This window comes from Talpa europaea, assembly GCF_964194135.1.
Source record: "Talpa europaea genome assembly, chromosome: 14".
Taxonomy (NCBI): domain Eukaryota; kingdom Metazoa; phylum Chordata; class Mammalia; order Eulipotyphla; family Talpidae; genus Talpa; species Talpa europaea.
The window spans coordinates 18,112,929-18,129,206 of record NC_140082.1 but is presented as its reverse complement, the minus strand read 5'-3'; the positions used below and the strand labels follow the sequence as shown (position 1 = coordinate 18,129,206).

General features: G+C 49.7%; 1 protein-coding gene across 1 annotated transcript in view; it reads left to right on the top strand.

The window, feature by feature from the left end:
• SEZ6L (seizure related 6 homolog like) overlaps positions 1-16,278 on the top strand; it is a gene marked incomplete at both ends in the record, with an annotated part of 166,670 nt that overhangs the window by 119,313 nt on the left and 31,079 nt on the right. The gene's annotated exons all lie outside the window — the stretch shown is intronic.

The window sequence follows — 16,278 nt, the reverse complement described above, 5'->3', positions numbered from 1 at the left end:
TGCCTGGCTGGGCCCAGAAGTCTTCCTAGAGAAGAAGAGAATTATTTGCAAATAATGAGTGACTGTCTTTTGAAGCTGTGAGTGCAGTGTGCCCAGCTGTCCCAGGACCTCCTGTTCCAGTTTAGTTAGAGATTTGCAGTCCTTGGTCAGTTACCACTTGGGAACTCGGGGCCCGGTCGGCCTGGGCCAGAATCTACCTGCTCTACTTCCCAGTGGGGTGACTTGGGGCTTCTTTCCTAGGGCTGTGTACTCGTGTCAGGAGGGTCTTAGAAGTCAGTGTTTTATGACTGCTGGAGGCAAGTTTGAAGCGTTCCTGGCCTGTGCCTCGCTCACTCATCCGCTCACTGCTCAATGAGAACCGACCCCCTTCCTCCCGTTCTCATCTCGCCGTCATCTAGTGTCTGCAATAAAATGCTCATTCTTTCAGGACATGCTTTGAGTGTCAACTATTAAGTCAGCTCAGTTTTAGGAACTGGAAAATTTCGGAGAGCTGTCCCTGCAGCAGTCCAGTTCATATTGGAAAGGAGTGGATTGGATGGTCTCTCTAAATTCTGGCAAGAAGACAACTTTGTACCTACTATGTGCAAAAGCAAGTGCTGGAGGTACAACTGTGAAAAAGTGGAACAGGCTCTGCCCTTACTGTTTAGTGGGTGAGGTGACGGAAATCCACACGCAGTGTGATCAGAGTGAAGGTGCAGGGCAGGGAGCTGAGGGGCCTGACTGAGGTCAACAGGAGCCTCCAGGAAAAGTGGCTTCTGAGCTGGAATGAAAGAGATGGCAAGGGGAAAGGAAGGGTGGACCAGACAGTGAGAACAGCGTAGGCAAATCCTGGAAATAAGAGACGGAGCTTACTCAAGTGGGACTGAAGCAGTTTAACTGAGTAGAGCATGGAAACAGGGTAGGGGTTCCAGAAGGAAAGGGTCCAGGGAAGCCTCTGGGTTCCTCTTTTTTGGTTTATCTTCTAAAAAAAAAAAAAAAAAAAAACAACAACTACAGCTCTAAATTTCATTGAATTTTCGCCTTCACAGACAAAAGAATCTAGGGTCAGATACCCCCCACACACACCCCTAATGATGCCCAGATCCACTGGTAGACTTTAGGGATCAAGTTGGGTGGGATGTGAGGGACCCTATTGATTTTCTAGGTCCTCTGGGCACCAGATGCTCAGCCAAGATGAAGGTGGTGGTGGGATCACATGCAGGCCACAAGCTGGGGCCAGGGGGAGGGGACTGTGCCCCAGGGAGGCCTCCAGTCCCTCCACGCAGCAAGCAGGCAGCAGCATCCCAGGCCTGTAGGACTTGAAATGACATCAAAATCAATTCCATCCAGTTTCAGTTCTCATGGACAGATTGCAAAGACTGTGATTTTTGTCTTTGAGCAAGTTCAACTCCATTCCACAAACATTTATTGCGTCCCCACTGTGAAGAAGGCGTTCTGGCTGGGTTCTGGCAGTGAGGAAGACATATGCAGCCCTGCCCCGGGAGCCCTCATCATCAGCTGACCTGACAGAAGCAAGAGGCAACGCAGGGGCCCTGGGCGTGGGAGCTCACCTGAGCCTGGAAGAGTACACGGAGGAAAAGCTTTCCCGAGAAAATAGTATGTAAGTCAGTGGTTCTCAATTTTATTCTCAGGGACACTTGGCAATGTCTGGAGGCACTTCTGGTGATCACTTGAGAGGACAGTCGTGCTGCCAAACACCCTGCAGTGGCCAGGACAGCCCCTGCCATCACCACAAAGAATTAGCTCACTTAAAATGTCATTAGTGCCAAAGAAGAGAAGTCCTAACCTCTGCTGAAACCTGAAAGAGAGAAGAGAGGCAAAGATGGAGAGGAACAGTGTTCCACCCAGGGGAACAGCCTATGCTAAGACCCAGAAATAGAAAGGCAGGACTCTCTTCTGAATTGTCCAGAATGTTGAATGTTTACTGAACACTTAGTGCAGCCCAGGCATTCACGTCCCAGGAACCTTCACAGCAGGCACATGCAGTGCAATCCATTATTAGTTCCATTTCACAGACGAGTAAACTGAGGTTGGAGAGGTAGAAGAGTTACCGCTCACATGGCAGGGAGCTAGCAGAGCTGGGATTGCATCCTGCAGGGCTGGGATCCTCTCCAGCACTGGGAAGGGGCTGGAGGAGGCCTGTGTTCCTGGAGCTCAGGTATCCAGGGGGAGCCACATCCGTGAGGAAGTCCTGCCATGTGGCAGTAGACGTAACCAGGGCCCTGAGGACTGCATTGGGGAGGGGAGTCGGGATGTGCCCTGATTGGGCAGTAAGGGGAGGGTTTTAGGCATTTAACGGGATTAAAGCTTTGCAGAAGGAAGCCGAGTCCTCTGGTCACCAGCCCAAGGCTCCCTCTGGCAATCTCTTCTGGCCCTCACTTTGCAGAGGGGCGTCTGGGCTTGGCACCTCCTTCCTCCCACAGAGGGAATGAAAATAGCATCTCACCAGCGAGGGTTACATGAGGCCCAAGAGCTGCTGAGTTTAATTTATCTTGCTTGGTTTCCACTGACAGTTTTAGTAAACCAATTTGGGTTTGATAGTAAAAATAATTCCGTCCTCAGGGCCCCTCAGCACCGCCTAAGTGTTTGCAATTCTTATTTATCACATTGGCGAGGGGGAAGGAGTTTGTGCTGCAAACTGAGCTGGGTAGGTGGCCCATAGTAGGTGCTGGCCAATGTTTGCTGAGTCATGAGGATACAAGCCATATGTGCCAGGGGAGAGGGGACCTTCCCTACTCACCAACTGAGGCCTGGCTGTTGCTGCCATAGGTACTTAAGGCAACAGTTCTAACTATTCCTGATTTATTAAGGACCCACTATGCGCTGGACCCTGAGCTGTGTAGTTTATACTCGTGAGCAATGACAAACATTATGGAGAGATAATAATGACATAAATTAGAGCTAGTGTGAATATAAATCATTGCAGAGGCGTAATTACCCAAATTAGAGATAATGTATGCAAAGTGCATGGCATGGGGTCTGGCACATAGTTGGTGCTTCAGAAACAGAGACTGCAGTTACCAGGAATCTTTATAAGGCAGAGGTGATCATCAGTGCTTTGTAGATCTGGAAATGACCGTGCAGGGAGGTATAGTGACTCCTCATGTCACACAATTAGCAAAGATCTGAAATAGGGGTTGCACTCACACTGCAGCCTCCTCTCTCAGTGATTTGGGTGGCTCTTTGGGGACCAGCTGTGTATCTCAGTGGTGAGGCAGGGAGGCCTCCAGGAGCTCAGAGTTCAGGAAGGAGAGTAGGGCTGTAGTCAGAGGACCTGGCAAGAAGCAGGTAAACTGTGACTGAGGGGGACAGGAGGAAGAGAGCAGCGAGCTGGGTCTATCTCTGCTAGTTGTGGAAATATCCAGAGACGGTGACATTCAAACAGAATCTTGCAGAGTGTGAGCTGGCTGGGCTGGAGTGGTGGAGGGCATTCCGGGAGGGCCCATGTGAGGGAAGAACAGCAGCAGGAGAAACGAACATCCTGAATTGCAGCCTTAATTAGGCAACGTCTGGCCTGCATTGTTGGTGCTGGAAGTGGGGTGCGCATGATCTTAAAATGAGTCAGGGCCCCACATGCTAAAGCTCCTTCATGCCCCACGTGCCTGGCCCCTAACCCATGTGTGCTCCCAGCTCCATCAGGAATCTGCACCTATCACTACTGAGCAGGAGCCTTTGGAATTTGAAGGATTTCTGAAATCTTTTTCTCACACTTGCTCAAAATAGAGCACAGAAAGGAAGACAAAAGTAGGAAGGAATTATCAGTGAAAGCATAATAGAATGGAAGCTCTGGAAGGTGCCCAGAAAAGAGAGGTAAGCTGCCTAGCATCACACAGCAAATAAGTGTAAGGACCAGAAACACAGCCTCCATCTGTCTGACTCTGCTGCTCACTGGCAGGTGATCCCTGCCTCATAAAGGTATATTTTGTTCTTTAGCCCCCATGCCTGGCACACAGTACGTGCTCAATAAATATCCACTGAATAAGAGAGCGCTTGTAAATGTGTAAGTTGATTAACACTTAAGTTCTTAGTGAGCATTAAGATTGACATAAAATAGACAAATTAGCACAGATAACACTATTTCCACCCCAATGACATGCCCTATTTTGTGTAAAGTATTGGCATGCATCATTTCCTTGAAGATCATCATAGAAATCATCACAGCATCTATTATTGAGCACTTACTATTTGCCAATCACTAAGTGTTTCACCCATTTAACTCTTACCAAGAGCCATTTAACTGTCACCAAGAAGTCTATGTGATATCACCATGACTTCCCATTTTACAGACAAGGAAACTGAGGTTGAGGGCCAAAGTCTTTCACCCGAGGTCACGCAGCTAAGGAAAGGCCAAGTCAGGACTCGAACTCAAGTCTCTGGGGCCAAAGTCATGGTCATGACCACACAATAAGTGGCAGTGAGCTGCTGCATCAGGGAGAAGCCCCAACTCCATGTGATAGAAGAACAAATTGAGCTTCATAGAGGTGTTCTCCCTTTCCTGGTGCCCACAGAAAATATGCACATATCTCTGGAAGGAAAAATGTGTCATGCCAGGGGCAGCTTGCTTCCCCCGGCTCCACTGTTGGGCCCAGGCCCACATCTCCCCCTTCATGGACCCCAGCAAGTTCTCTAACCAGAAAATAAAATGACCTAATAACAAATCCTGTAACTGTATGATTGATAGCTGCAGAATATTTCTCTTCAGTCGCTGCCAACCTGCACTGTGCTAAGTTAATTCCAAGCCCTAAAAATTAAGTGCCTTGTCCAGAGGCACTTCAGTCTCTCAAACAGAGATATAGTTGCTCTGGATACAGAAATGCAGCTTGAGAGCCAGGCAAGAAGGGAGATCAAGAATCCAGGGTGACTTTGACCCCAGAAGCACAGATTTCCAGACACCAGCAAAAATCATGGGAGAAATGGCACACAGTAGAAATAAAACTGGCTGGACCCAGACTTTTCAAGCCATCAGCAGAAAGGATTTCCCCAGAGCCAAAAGTTTGGAGGACTCCGAGAAGAAGTAGCATAGTTCATAGAGCCCAGATTTCATTATGTTGCAGAAAATGACACTGAGTCTCAGAGGTGGGAAGAGACTGGCCCCAGACCACTCTGTCAGTCAGCTATTGCTGCATAACAAATGACCCCCAAATCAGCAGCATAAAACAGCTAGCTTGAGCCATTGCTCACACATCAATTTCTGGTCTGGGTCAGCTCATACAGCTGTGGGCAACTACTGGTTGGGCAGGTGGTTGTGCTGATGGCAGCTCACCTGTCTTACACATTAGGGATGGGCTGGCTGTCAGACAGTTGCAGCCAGCCTACTCTGGGATGGCTTATCTCTGCTCCACATGTTAGCATCCTCCAACGGCGAGCTCAGTCTTGTGCCCATGGTGACTGGCCAGGGCTGTGAGAGAGAGGCAGAAGCATTCAAGCAATCTAGAGCCTACACTAGGAGTTGGCCCAGCATCATGTCTGCCACATCCTGGCTAGACCTAGCCCAGACTCCAGGGGTGGGGAAGCCAACTCCACTCTGGAGGTAGATGCTTCCAAGCCCTACTGCAAAGGGTATGGATGCTTCCAAGCCCTACGGCAAAGGGTATGGACCCAGAGAGGGCAGAACTTGGAGACTAAATGCGCACTCAAGCTACCACATATAAAGAATGATGGGGGTTAGAAATGAGGTCTCATGGTTCCAGTCCAAAGCTCTAACTGACATCACTGTGTACGGCGACCCCACAGGGCAGACAAAGTTATTACTACAGAGCAGAAACTGAGGCTCAGAGAGGTGAAGTCACTTGCCTAAATTGCCACAGCCAGGAAGTGAAGGAGGCAAGATTTGCCCCTAGGGCTTGATGCCTGGCATATGGGAGACTCTGAAAGTGTGTTCTTCTCTCCACCATATTTTCAGCATATGGCTGGGTTGGAGGGTTGATGGGGGCACACTCTATAAAGATCCTGGATTTTCTCAGGGAGAGGAAAAGGCCTTTGCTTGTGGAGGGAAGTTTTAGATTCAGGTCCAAACTCTTCTATGTGTTAGCTGTGTGACCTTGGATAAGTCACTTCACTTCTCTGAATCTTAGCTCCCTATCTTTAAAGTAAGGATAATACTAGCACCCACCTCTTAGAGTTCCTGAAAGGACAAAACACTTGGCAAAGGTCTGATCTGTTGCACTCACTCAATAATTTGATAATGATGATGATGGTACCATGGAGGGTGCACAAACTGAGCTTCATTACACAACCACACCCACACACATGTTCACACGCAGTGTGACCGCCTCATGCCTGGAGTTGGGGTGTGGCAGTGAGGAATGGAGAAAGTTCATCCTGAGGAGCTACCCAGACAAGAGTTTTGCTAGGGGTTGGTTGCTTGGCCTGTGGGGACTTGGAAATACAAGTTCTAAGACAGGTCCTGCCCCACACATGCCAGTCTTCTTCCCCTCCATGCCACGTTCCTCCCAGCCATGGTGATGGCAGGAGCAGTGTGGCAGGAGGTTGGGTCATTGCCTGGCTGGTACACACCTGGGAGCATGAGGTATTTGCCTACAATTGCATCTGACACCTTAGGGAGTCACGAATACTGGTTTTATGAACCCCTGACATGCAGCTGTCTCGCCCACTTACTTGTCAGCAAGTGTTTATTGGGGGTGCACTGGGCAGCTGGTATTGTCTGAGATTGATTATCTGGGGCCTGAAGAAAACTCCTGGAATGGAGCCCTCACTGTATGCCAGGCTCTGCAGAGAGCATGTCACCTCTGTCGACTTTGTTAATTCTCAAGACGACCTAGGCGTTCACATAGTGGCGTGCCCCCGGCCTCAGAAGGGACACAAGTGTTCAGAGGTGCGTGATGACTGGCTGGGTGGACATTGGGTGCCCGGGTTCCAACTCAGCCATCAGCCGCCCAGCCCATGTCCCATCTCCCCTCCCACTTCTAGTGAAGTGGAACCTGATGCTCTGAGAGGTTTACACAGGTGCTGGCAGGGCAGACTTGCGGGTTAGACAGAGCACCCTGGCAAGAAGGTGGAGGGGGACAGAGTAGGGGTGAGGGAGCAGCGAAGGAGGCAGAGGAACTGCCTGACCTGGGTCCTGTGTGGCCACAGCTGAGGAAGCCTGGATGCTGCAGGGCTGTCTCCCAAGGAGAGCTCTGGTGGGGCCTCAAGTTTCCAAGCAGTGTTTCTTTTCCTGAAGGAGAGCCCCACGCAGGGCCCACACTCCCTGACTCGCTCTGGGTTTAGAGGATGGTTGTAACAGCTCAGATGAGCCAAACTGAGGCCTCACGAGGAGTCAGGATGGAGATTTGGAAAGCCAGGAAACACGGATTCAGCAGCTGTCAGCCACCATCACATCTTCCTCCAGCAACACAAAGCCCTCAGCCCCCTCCCTCTGCATGCAGTTGTGTGTGTGTGTGTGTGTCTGAACATGTCACATAAATCACCAACAACACATACCACACACATATATGCCACACACCACACGCACACCACTTGGACATATACTCCGTACAGCACACACACCCCAAATCCAAATCCACTCTGGTTATGCTCTCTCAAGTTAGTTCTAGCTCCCTGGCTTAGAAGTCTTAAAATGAAGAAGGCCTTGGGTCCCACCCATTAAGTTTATAAATGCGGGGAGGTTCACATCAGAAAGAGGAAGGGCCAAGTACATCTCCATATGGGCAAGTTGAGGAAGGACCACAGACCTGACAGTGGTTGCCTTGGGGCCTGGGAACCCCGGGCTGCACCACCAGCCTCTACGTGATTACTTGTATCCCCGAGTTGATCCCTTCATGGGACAGGGGGACCCCACAGTGAAGTTATAAGATCCTACCTTCTGAATAGAAGGAAAATGTGAAGTGATTTTGAAACAGGAGCAGTCAGGGCAGGAGGAGGCTAAAGGATGGGATACCAGATTAGGCCGGAATGCCCACCCACCTGCCCAGGTTCACGACAAGAGAGCCAACAAAAAGCCTCAAAAGGCCAAAAACCAACACCAAGGGCTGTAGCAATACAACACCTATACATTGGGTCCTGAGGGCTACAGCCAATCAAAGGACAGTACCCAATTAAAGGACAGGTCACTGTCTATGGGGTCTCACCTGCAGGCACAATTGCAAGAGACCTCAGTCTCCAGGTTTATCTTACAAACAGGGGAAACATAGAACTTACTGTATCCACAAGTGGCTGGCTTTCTCACCCAGACAGTGTCAATGATGGTCACCACCGCTAACCAGGAGTGCTGGATAGCACTGGCCAGTAGTGCTGGTCACTACTGGTCCCCCTAAGGCAATGTCGGAGACACCCAGTGCTAACAGTTCTTTGAGACACCAGGCCCTGGGCCTTTGGTGCGCCTTTCAGGCAATGTCGAGACAGGGCCAGAGGCCCAGGCTCTGACACAGGTCTTCAGCTCTTCTTCCCCCTCAGAGGCTGACTGCTGAAAGCTGTTTTTTTCTTTCAGCTTCTGGTCCTTCTTTTTCAGAGGCAGGAACAGTCTTCCCCTTCATTCTTTTTTTTTTTTTTTTTTTTTTTTTTAAATAGAGGCATGTTTTTATTTATTTATTTGTTTGTTTGTTCGTTCGTTTTGTTTATACATGCACTGGGTACAGTCAGAAGCACGGGAGGGTGAGAGAATTCACCAGAGCCAGAGCGGGGAGCAGAGCAGGCAGAAGGACTGAAGTACACTGCTGAGGAGAGCAGCGGGCGGCAGGAGAGGTCTGCGCGCCATGTGGGACCCTCCTCCGGTGGCCGGGGAGCAGCCGGGGATCGAACCGGCGCCGCAGAGGTCGCCGGCAGCTTTGCAACCCAGCGCTCAACCGCTGCGCCACCGGGGAGGCCCTTCCCCTTCATTCTTCTGAGGCAAAAGAATCTTTTTTTCCTTCTGAGGCTAGAACCATCAGCTCTCCACTCCCTCTGACCCTGGCTTATATCCTGTTTCAGGTGCCCCACCCACAAGTCTGATTGGACCACTTTACAATCCTATGGCTGATTGACCCATTTAGCACCAATCAGCTCATAGCTCACACCTGATTGGTCCATTCCATGATCCAGGAAATACACGGTTGCATAAAAGGGCTCTGAGGAGCAACTGCCACAACTGACTTGTGGTGGAGCAGAAAGGTAACAGAACACCACTGCTGCTGCCTGCTCCCACAGCTGACGTGGCCGGGTTCTGGTAACAATTTGACCAAAGTTGTTGTTCATTCATTTTTCTGTACTTCCAGGATTTTGAGATTTTCATTTGAGGAAACTGTGGCTCTGGCTGAAAAGGTGACTTATCCCAGAGCAGAGAAGCAGCACAGGGGGCTCCAGTCACTGAGACCTCCTCACTCCAGGTCACCACACCCCTTAGCAGGCCATGCGCTTCTTTATAAATTTTTTTAAAACTAAAAGTGGACTTTCAATCGAATTCCTGACACTCATTCTGTCATTTCCAACACTCAACAATCGCGAGGGCACTGAGGCTCAGAGAGGCTAAGCCACTTTCTCAAGGTCACCCAGCTAGAAACCAGCACATTGACCCCAATGCCCATTCTCTTAGCACTGCCTCTCAGGGTGGAGCAGGAAAGCCAGAATGGCTGAGGCTTGATCTCCAAAGACGAGGCAGCCAGGAGTTGTTGGGCTTTCCCTGGTCCTCAGGGCCAGCGTGACAAGTCTTGTCCTCTATGCCCCCAGAGCTTTGCCGGCCACATTCTGGAGGTGGAGCTGAGAAGCGGTGCCTCCTGGGCGTGATCCCCCAGGAAAGGTGTATCTGGCACAGGAGTCTCTTCCCTTCCCCTTTGGGGATGAGAGGGGAAGGAGAAAAAAGAAAGGCAGGAAAGGGTGGAGACTGGGGCTGTTCGCATTGAAACCTCCAGGACCTTGACTCTGGGGCCCTGGATGCTCCGGCCAGCCTTCACCCCCCCAGAGAGGCTGAGCATCAAAATCATGTGGGGCGCAGCCTGGGCATCATAGGGTTCTTCCATCTCCCCTGGGATTGCAAAGAGCAGCCAGGCCTGGGCAGCCTGGGCCAAAGCCAGGCTGAGCCTACACAGAGCACTTGGTAAAATACTTGGGTGAGAAGGGGAGGGAGGGAGGCAGCAAGGAAAGGAGACAAGGAAGAACTGAGCAAGAAATAAGAGAACGTTTCACATTTCTATGCTTTAAATTGCCCTTTTAGGAAGTCAAAGAGATTGGTTTTCTATGTCCTCCCTGGAGCTGACATGGTTTCTCATCCTGTCTGCCATTTTATCAAATTAAATTGAAACCAAAATTAGCACTGAGCCAAAGGATCCCTCAGCAATTCAGGGGCGCTCAGTGCCTGGCGCTGCCGCATGGCACCGGGAAGGAGCACAGCCGCCCGGGAGCCGGAGCCTTTCTGGGCTCAGTTTACACCTCTGTAAAATGGGGTTAAGAACATTCTCACTGGCCACCTCATTATGTGGTCGAGGGGAGCCACTGAGAAAATGGATGCAAAGGTATTCTGACACATCGCTTGTTAAGTGTGTTTCATGGGTTTCATCACACTGACAAGTGCCTTCATGGTCCTGATTCTCTTTTTTCCCCTACTTAAATCCTCCAGTTGTCATCATCTCTGCATCCTATGACAGTCCTGCCTTCATTGCAGTTGCTGTTTTCTTAGGAAAGTCATTGAATCCTCTGTGCCTCAGTTGACTCATGTGGGAAACTCATTTGTGTAAATGGCATTTCATTCACCTGTGCCAGCTCTGTGCTGAGCGGCAGCGGGGGAGGCTGGTGAGGGGGCAGGGAGCGAAGAGCCTGTGCCTGCAGGAGCTTGCCCTCCTTTAGGGGGAACACGGGCAGGTGGAGGCCCCTGGTGAGGTTCTGCCTTCCAACCTCAGAGGCTCGTGTCCTTATAGGACCCCAGTGTTTGCCTTCTGTAAGTTTCTCCCCCTCTGGGTATCAGTTTGCTTATCTGTGAAGTGGGTGAGAAGAGAATTGCTTACAAGGTTTATCTGAAGATAAGATGCGATGGTGCAGATGAAGTGCTTGAACGAGCTCCCGGCAGCAGGAAGCCCGTGGAAAGCTTGGCCAGTTACTGCACACAAGCGTACCTCGCTTTATCGCTGCTGCTTTATTGTACTTTGCAGATATTGTGTTTTTTTAATAAGACCCATCCTCTAGCAGCAAAACGATTATGAATCACTGAAGGCTCCAGTGATGGTTAGCATATTTTAGCTCAAGTGATGGTTAGCATATTTTTTAATTAAGGTCTGTGAGTACATTGCTTCCCTAGACTTAATGCTATCTCGCACATTTAATCAACTATAGAATAAAATAAACACCTTTTATGTGGAGTTGGAAACCAAAAATTTAATGTGACCAGCTAGTTGCAATAGAAGCTCTATTCCATAGCCTCTCCAAGGCTGTAGTGCAGGGTTCGTGGGGAGAGCAGAGCGACCCTGGGGGACGAGTCATGTCGGCCGTGGGGCAGAGAGGCGAGGGGAGGTGTTGCAGAGAGGACCCAGCAAACTGGGGACTACAGAGAATCTGCAGTTAAAGATTGCAGAGATGCTGGGGCCTGGACTGGGGACCTTCCGGAAGGTCTGAGAAGGGTTTACTGTGACTTTATTCTGTGGGCTCATTTTTGCTATTTCCACAGTCCCATTTCTATTATGAGCTGCTGCTTTTTTTCCTCCTTAAACTGCATGTAAATTGCTTGCTTTTTCACTTGGCTTACCCTAAGCAAAGTAATGTCCATGAAATTAGAAGTTTGATGTGCAAACCATTTATTTATATATTTTTTCTAGTTCACATTTAAATAAATACATAATCATTAGATATTTTAAAATATGTTTGTCTACCTAAAATCATCTGGAAAATACCACTCAGGAAAACCTTTTAAGGACAAGATTTCTAAGCAAGGGTCAGATGTTGGTTTAGAAAGAAAGAACAGAACGTGGTTTGTTCATCCTTTCTTCTATACTCCTGCTCAACAGTCACAAAGCTCACCCACCACCCTGGACAGGGGAGCCGGTGAGGGGGTGGAGCACCTCCTACACCATGCCTGGGCATACACTGCCCTCTGCTGGCCAGGAGCAAAATCACTTCACAGAGAAGAATTTGCTAATCTGTGTCAAATTCAAATTTGCATTCCAGGCTCACCTCTTCGACTCTCTGGATCCTAGTGAAGGCAATAATGAGGGTCCCTCAGGCAGTTTTTATCCTTTTTGAAGAGGTAATACATTCCCATGATTCAAAATTCAAAGATACAAAAGGGTTTACTGTGAAAATTAAGTTTCTCACCTAACCCCACCCCCACCCCTGTTTCTCCAATTCCCCTCCCCAGGGGCAACCACTGTAACTAGTTCCTCATGCAGCCTTCCCAGACACTTTTTTAGATAGTTCAGAAACCATAACAGAAATCTTATAAAGCCACTCAGACTAAGTAAGCAGTTTAATGCTGATTTTATTGCATATTCTGTGACATAGCGGCAAAGGAAAACAAAAACAAATTTGCTAAGGAGAGATGTAAAATGTTAAGGAGACAAAATCTTTTGACAGAGAGGCTATAGAGAGAAGAAATGTTACTTTGATAGAAAAAAATTAGTAAGCATGAGTCTAATCAAATGAACTTGAGCAATGACTTAATTGTTAGGTTGCACCCAGAGGAGGGGGGCGTGAGTGGGGCGTCATTGTTCTGCAGATTCTACTGTAATTTTTTATTCACATTTGCTGATACAAGACTGAGCCCAGGCACGCTTTTTAGAGACACATATATGTGGTTTTTACAGAACATCAAATTAAATAATGGCTGAGATCTTAGACTTTGTTTTCTGACAGCCCAAGGTTTGAGTCCCAGGTCAGGTTCTTAGGTGACTTCTCCTGGTTCGGTCTCAGTTTCTTATCTGTAAAATGGGCTTGATCATAAGTCTTAGCCCGTGGGGTTCTTGTGGTTCCAGTGCCTGATACTCCATAGACTTCTTGTTATTCTGAAGCTAAATGAAGGTCTTGGGAGATCCTTTCCGGAAGTCCAGGAGGACCAGTGTTTTTACTGTCCTGAATTGGAGGAATTGGAAGACACCCCAGTGCAGGCACTGGGTGACATAGCTATAGATGGCTGATCAGCGCCGGAAGGGACTGTGGTACGTGCCTGGAGCATCCAGCTGGACAAGGGGAGGGAGCTAGAACCCCGCTGGTCAAGGCCAGAATGAATGGGGTGAGGCTGATCAGGCAAGCAGGGTTGACCTGGTTTGATCCTGGAGGTCTGCATATCTGAAAAGAATGAAGGGTGTGGCAGCAAGGATCCAGGAGACTGGTAGGGCAGAAGGCACTGGGGGCAGCTCCAATCATTCAGAGCTTTTCAAATGAACCCCCAGAAACAAATGCTGAAAGTGAGAGGAGTTCCCACCAGCTGGCACAGTAAGAGTCCATTGGGGGCCAGGGACCCCAGGCTGAGATGGAGTCAGTTCACTCCCAGTGGGATCTGAGGCTGAGCCCAGACATCTGCCTGAAGCTGCCACTGATTCCCCCACATAATTCACATGTACGCAGAGCAGGGAGACAGTGGTGCGCTGGATGGATGCGATGGCTTCCTGGCCTCAAGGAGCGCCAGTGTCTGCGCGGCAGACGTGCCCCAGACCACAGTGGAGCTCCATGCGCAGAAGCTCCCAGCCCAGACTCAGAGAGGATGGTTGGAGCCTCCGCGAAGCATGAGTGGATGCCAGACGTTACCCAGGTCTAGAGAGGAAAGAAAGCTGTTCAGGGTGGAAAAACTGGTATTTGGAAAGCCCCAGAGGTGAGCAGGGGCACCATTCTTTGGAGAGATTGCCAAGTAATTCAGAATGTAAAACATTTTACATTCTAGAATGGAAAACAATGGGTTGAAAGGGACAATGAGAGATGAAGCTGCCGGGAGCTGAAGGGTAAAGAAGAGATGCACAGGCCCTTGAGGCCAGGGTCAAGAACTTGTATTTTACCCTGAGACGAGGTGCATTTTTTCAAATTGAGGTGAAATTCACATAATGTTTCATCCACCATTTTATGTACAACCCGGTGGTGGTTACTACCTACAAAATGCACAATCCACACCTGCATCTAGTCCCAAAACATTGTTATCATCCCCCAACTAAACCCCATATCTATTAACAATTGTTCCCTATTCCTCACCTACCCTGCTCCTGCCCCCAACCTTTGGCAAACACCAAGTAACTTTCTATCTCTATGGATTTATCTGTCCTGGATATTTATTATCAAGGAGCCATACAATGCATGACCCCTTCATGTCTGGTTCTTTCACTTAGCATAAAGTGTTTAAGGTTCACGTATGCAGCAGCACGTTGTTCCTTTTCATGGTTGAGTAATATTCCATTGCATAGCTATATTGATTTGCTTCTCTGTTGATCTGCTGAGTGAAGGGGCCAGATTTGTGTTTCACAGGAGTTCATTGCAGCTCGGGGGAGAAGGCTTGAGGTCAGGGAAGGGTGAAGTCAGTAGGCAATGAGGTATTCTGTAGTCCAACAGAAAGACCATGGGGTGAACAGTAGAAGAAGATATAGAAACTGAGGTCTTCTGGCAGGAACTCAGGCTGTTGCATCCAGGGAAACGTTCCTTCTGGCTACTGAGAGGGACTAACACAGGAGCTGACCCTGGGAAGCTCTGTCCTGTAGACTCCTCCCTGAGGCGAGCCTGCTACACCCAACTGTAGTCAGAGCAAACCCACCTGCCTGTCAGCTCCTCTCCATCTAGAGTCAAACTGACGTCCTGATCTCCCGGTGTCTCCTTGCGTTGAATCTGGCTGACAGCTCACTTGAATCCTCAGCAAAAAGCTTCATTCTGCCCTGTGGCCAATCTCTGCTCTTACATCTCTCATTTTCAAGTCGAGGACATCCCAGCGCCAGGGACCCTGGATGCACTCAGCGTAGCAAATGCAGCTGCATGGGCGAGTGAAGACATGGGCTCATCTTCAGAGATTGGGCAGAAAATAAATGATCGGCATGTGTGTGTAGACCTCACGGGAGCCTGTCTATCCGGAAGGTGGACACAGAAGGGTACAACAGCGAATCACTTTATTCTTTCTCCCACAGCCCCTTCATGCACATTCTCCTGATATTTTTCTTCTCGGAGTGAAAGCTTAGCTTTTATGGGTCTCTTGGTTGTAACAAGTGCAGTGCAAGCTAATGATCACACAGCTCTAAACATTACTCATTCTCAAACTACCCCCCTCCTGCCAGGCTCCCCAACTGGGGACTCTGCAGTGAAGAAAGGCCTGGCGGGCTACTTCTGTCTTTGAACAACCTCACGTATGTCATGGGGGTACAGGACGTGGGGTTCTGCTCCTCCAGAGCACTGGTTTGGGCAAAGCCTCCTGAGCCTGGCTGCTCTGGACCTCCCCCTGCTGGGTGCCATCACCCTTTCAGGATGGAAACGCTTTTAAGGAGACCCCCTTCTGCGCATCTTCAGGGCTCACATCTAGTGCTGAGGAATGTATTCACCTCTCTCCTCAATGACGCAGCGCACTCCCGCGTCCCCTTTCTCTGTCCCACCACCAGGCAAGCAGGCAGGCAGACAGGCAGCTCCAGTCTGACTTTTATTGTAATTCTTCTCTGGGCAAGCGTGAAATGCAGTCACTGTTCCCCAAAACTCCAGGGGTCACTGACCCCGTCCAAGCCACCAAGCATTTCCTTGAAGCCTCCCCACCAGACTTAAGGGAGGGTGATAGACCTTCTCCCCTCCATGGGCCCCAACCCCTCTCCCCGCCCTTCCCCACACTCCTGCAATCCTCTCCGATGGCCCAGTGATCTTTAAGCTAGAGGTGGGGACACAGCTCGGATTGGAAGAGCGGCATAGAGGGTGCTGGCCAAAGCCATGGGTGCCCTCCCTGAGCCCCGGGCCCTGGCCAGCGCCTATCCATGATGGCTTCCTGCCACAAGCCTCTCCACCTCCACAGAAGGCTTTCGGTGCTGCCACGGGGGAGGCCAGAGGTGTAGGAGATTCCTCCCTTCGCAGAAGCCCTCGGCAAGGAGGGGAAAGTTGGAGAATAAATGCCCAGCTCCCTCACTCCCGGTGTGCACCCCACTGTCTCTCACATCCTACAGGACTGAACGTGTGTCTGGTGGAATTCGCCATGCGTGTACCGTGAATTGACTCCTTGGCTGCTTCTGTCTCCCCCAGTGCTGCCTGAGATGGGCCTCCAGGAAACACTCAGCTCTTCACTCAGGCTTTGCTTCTGGAGAACCCAGGCTCAATGTTTAGTACCGATTGGCCTGTTCTTAGCTTAGGGGACCACTACTGAAATTCCAGGACAACAGCAGTTGCATTTAGTAGTCTGCTGCACACCTTACAAAATGT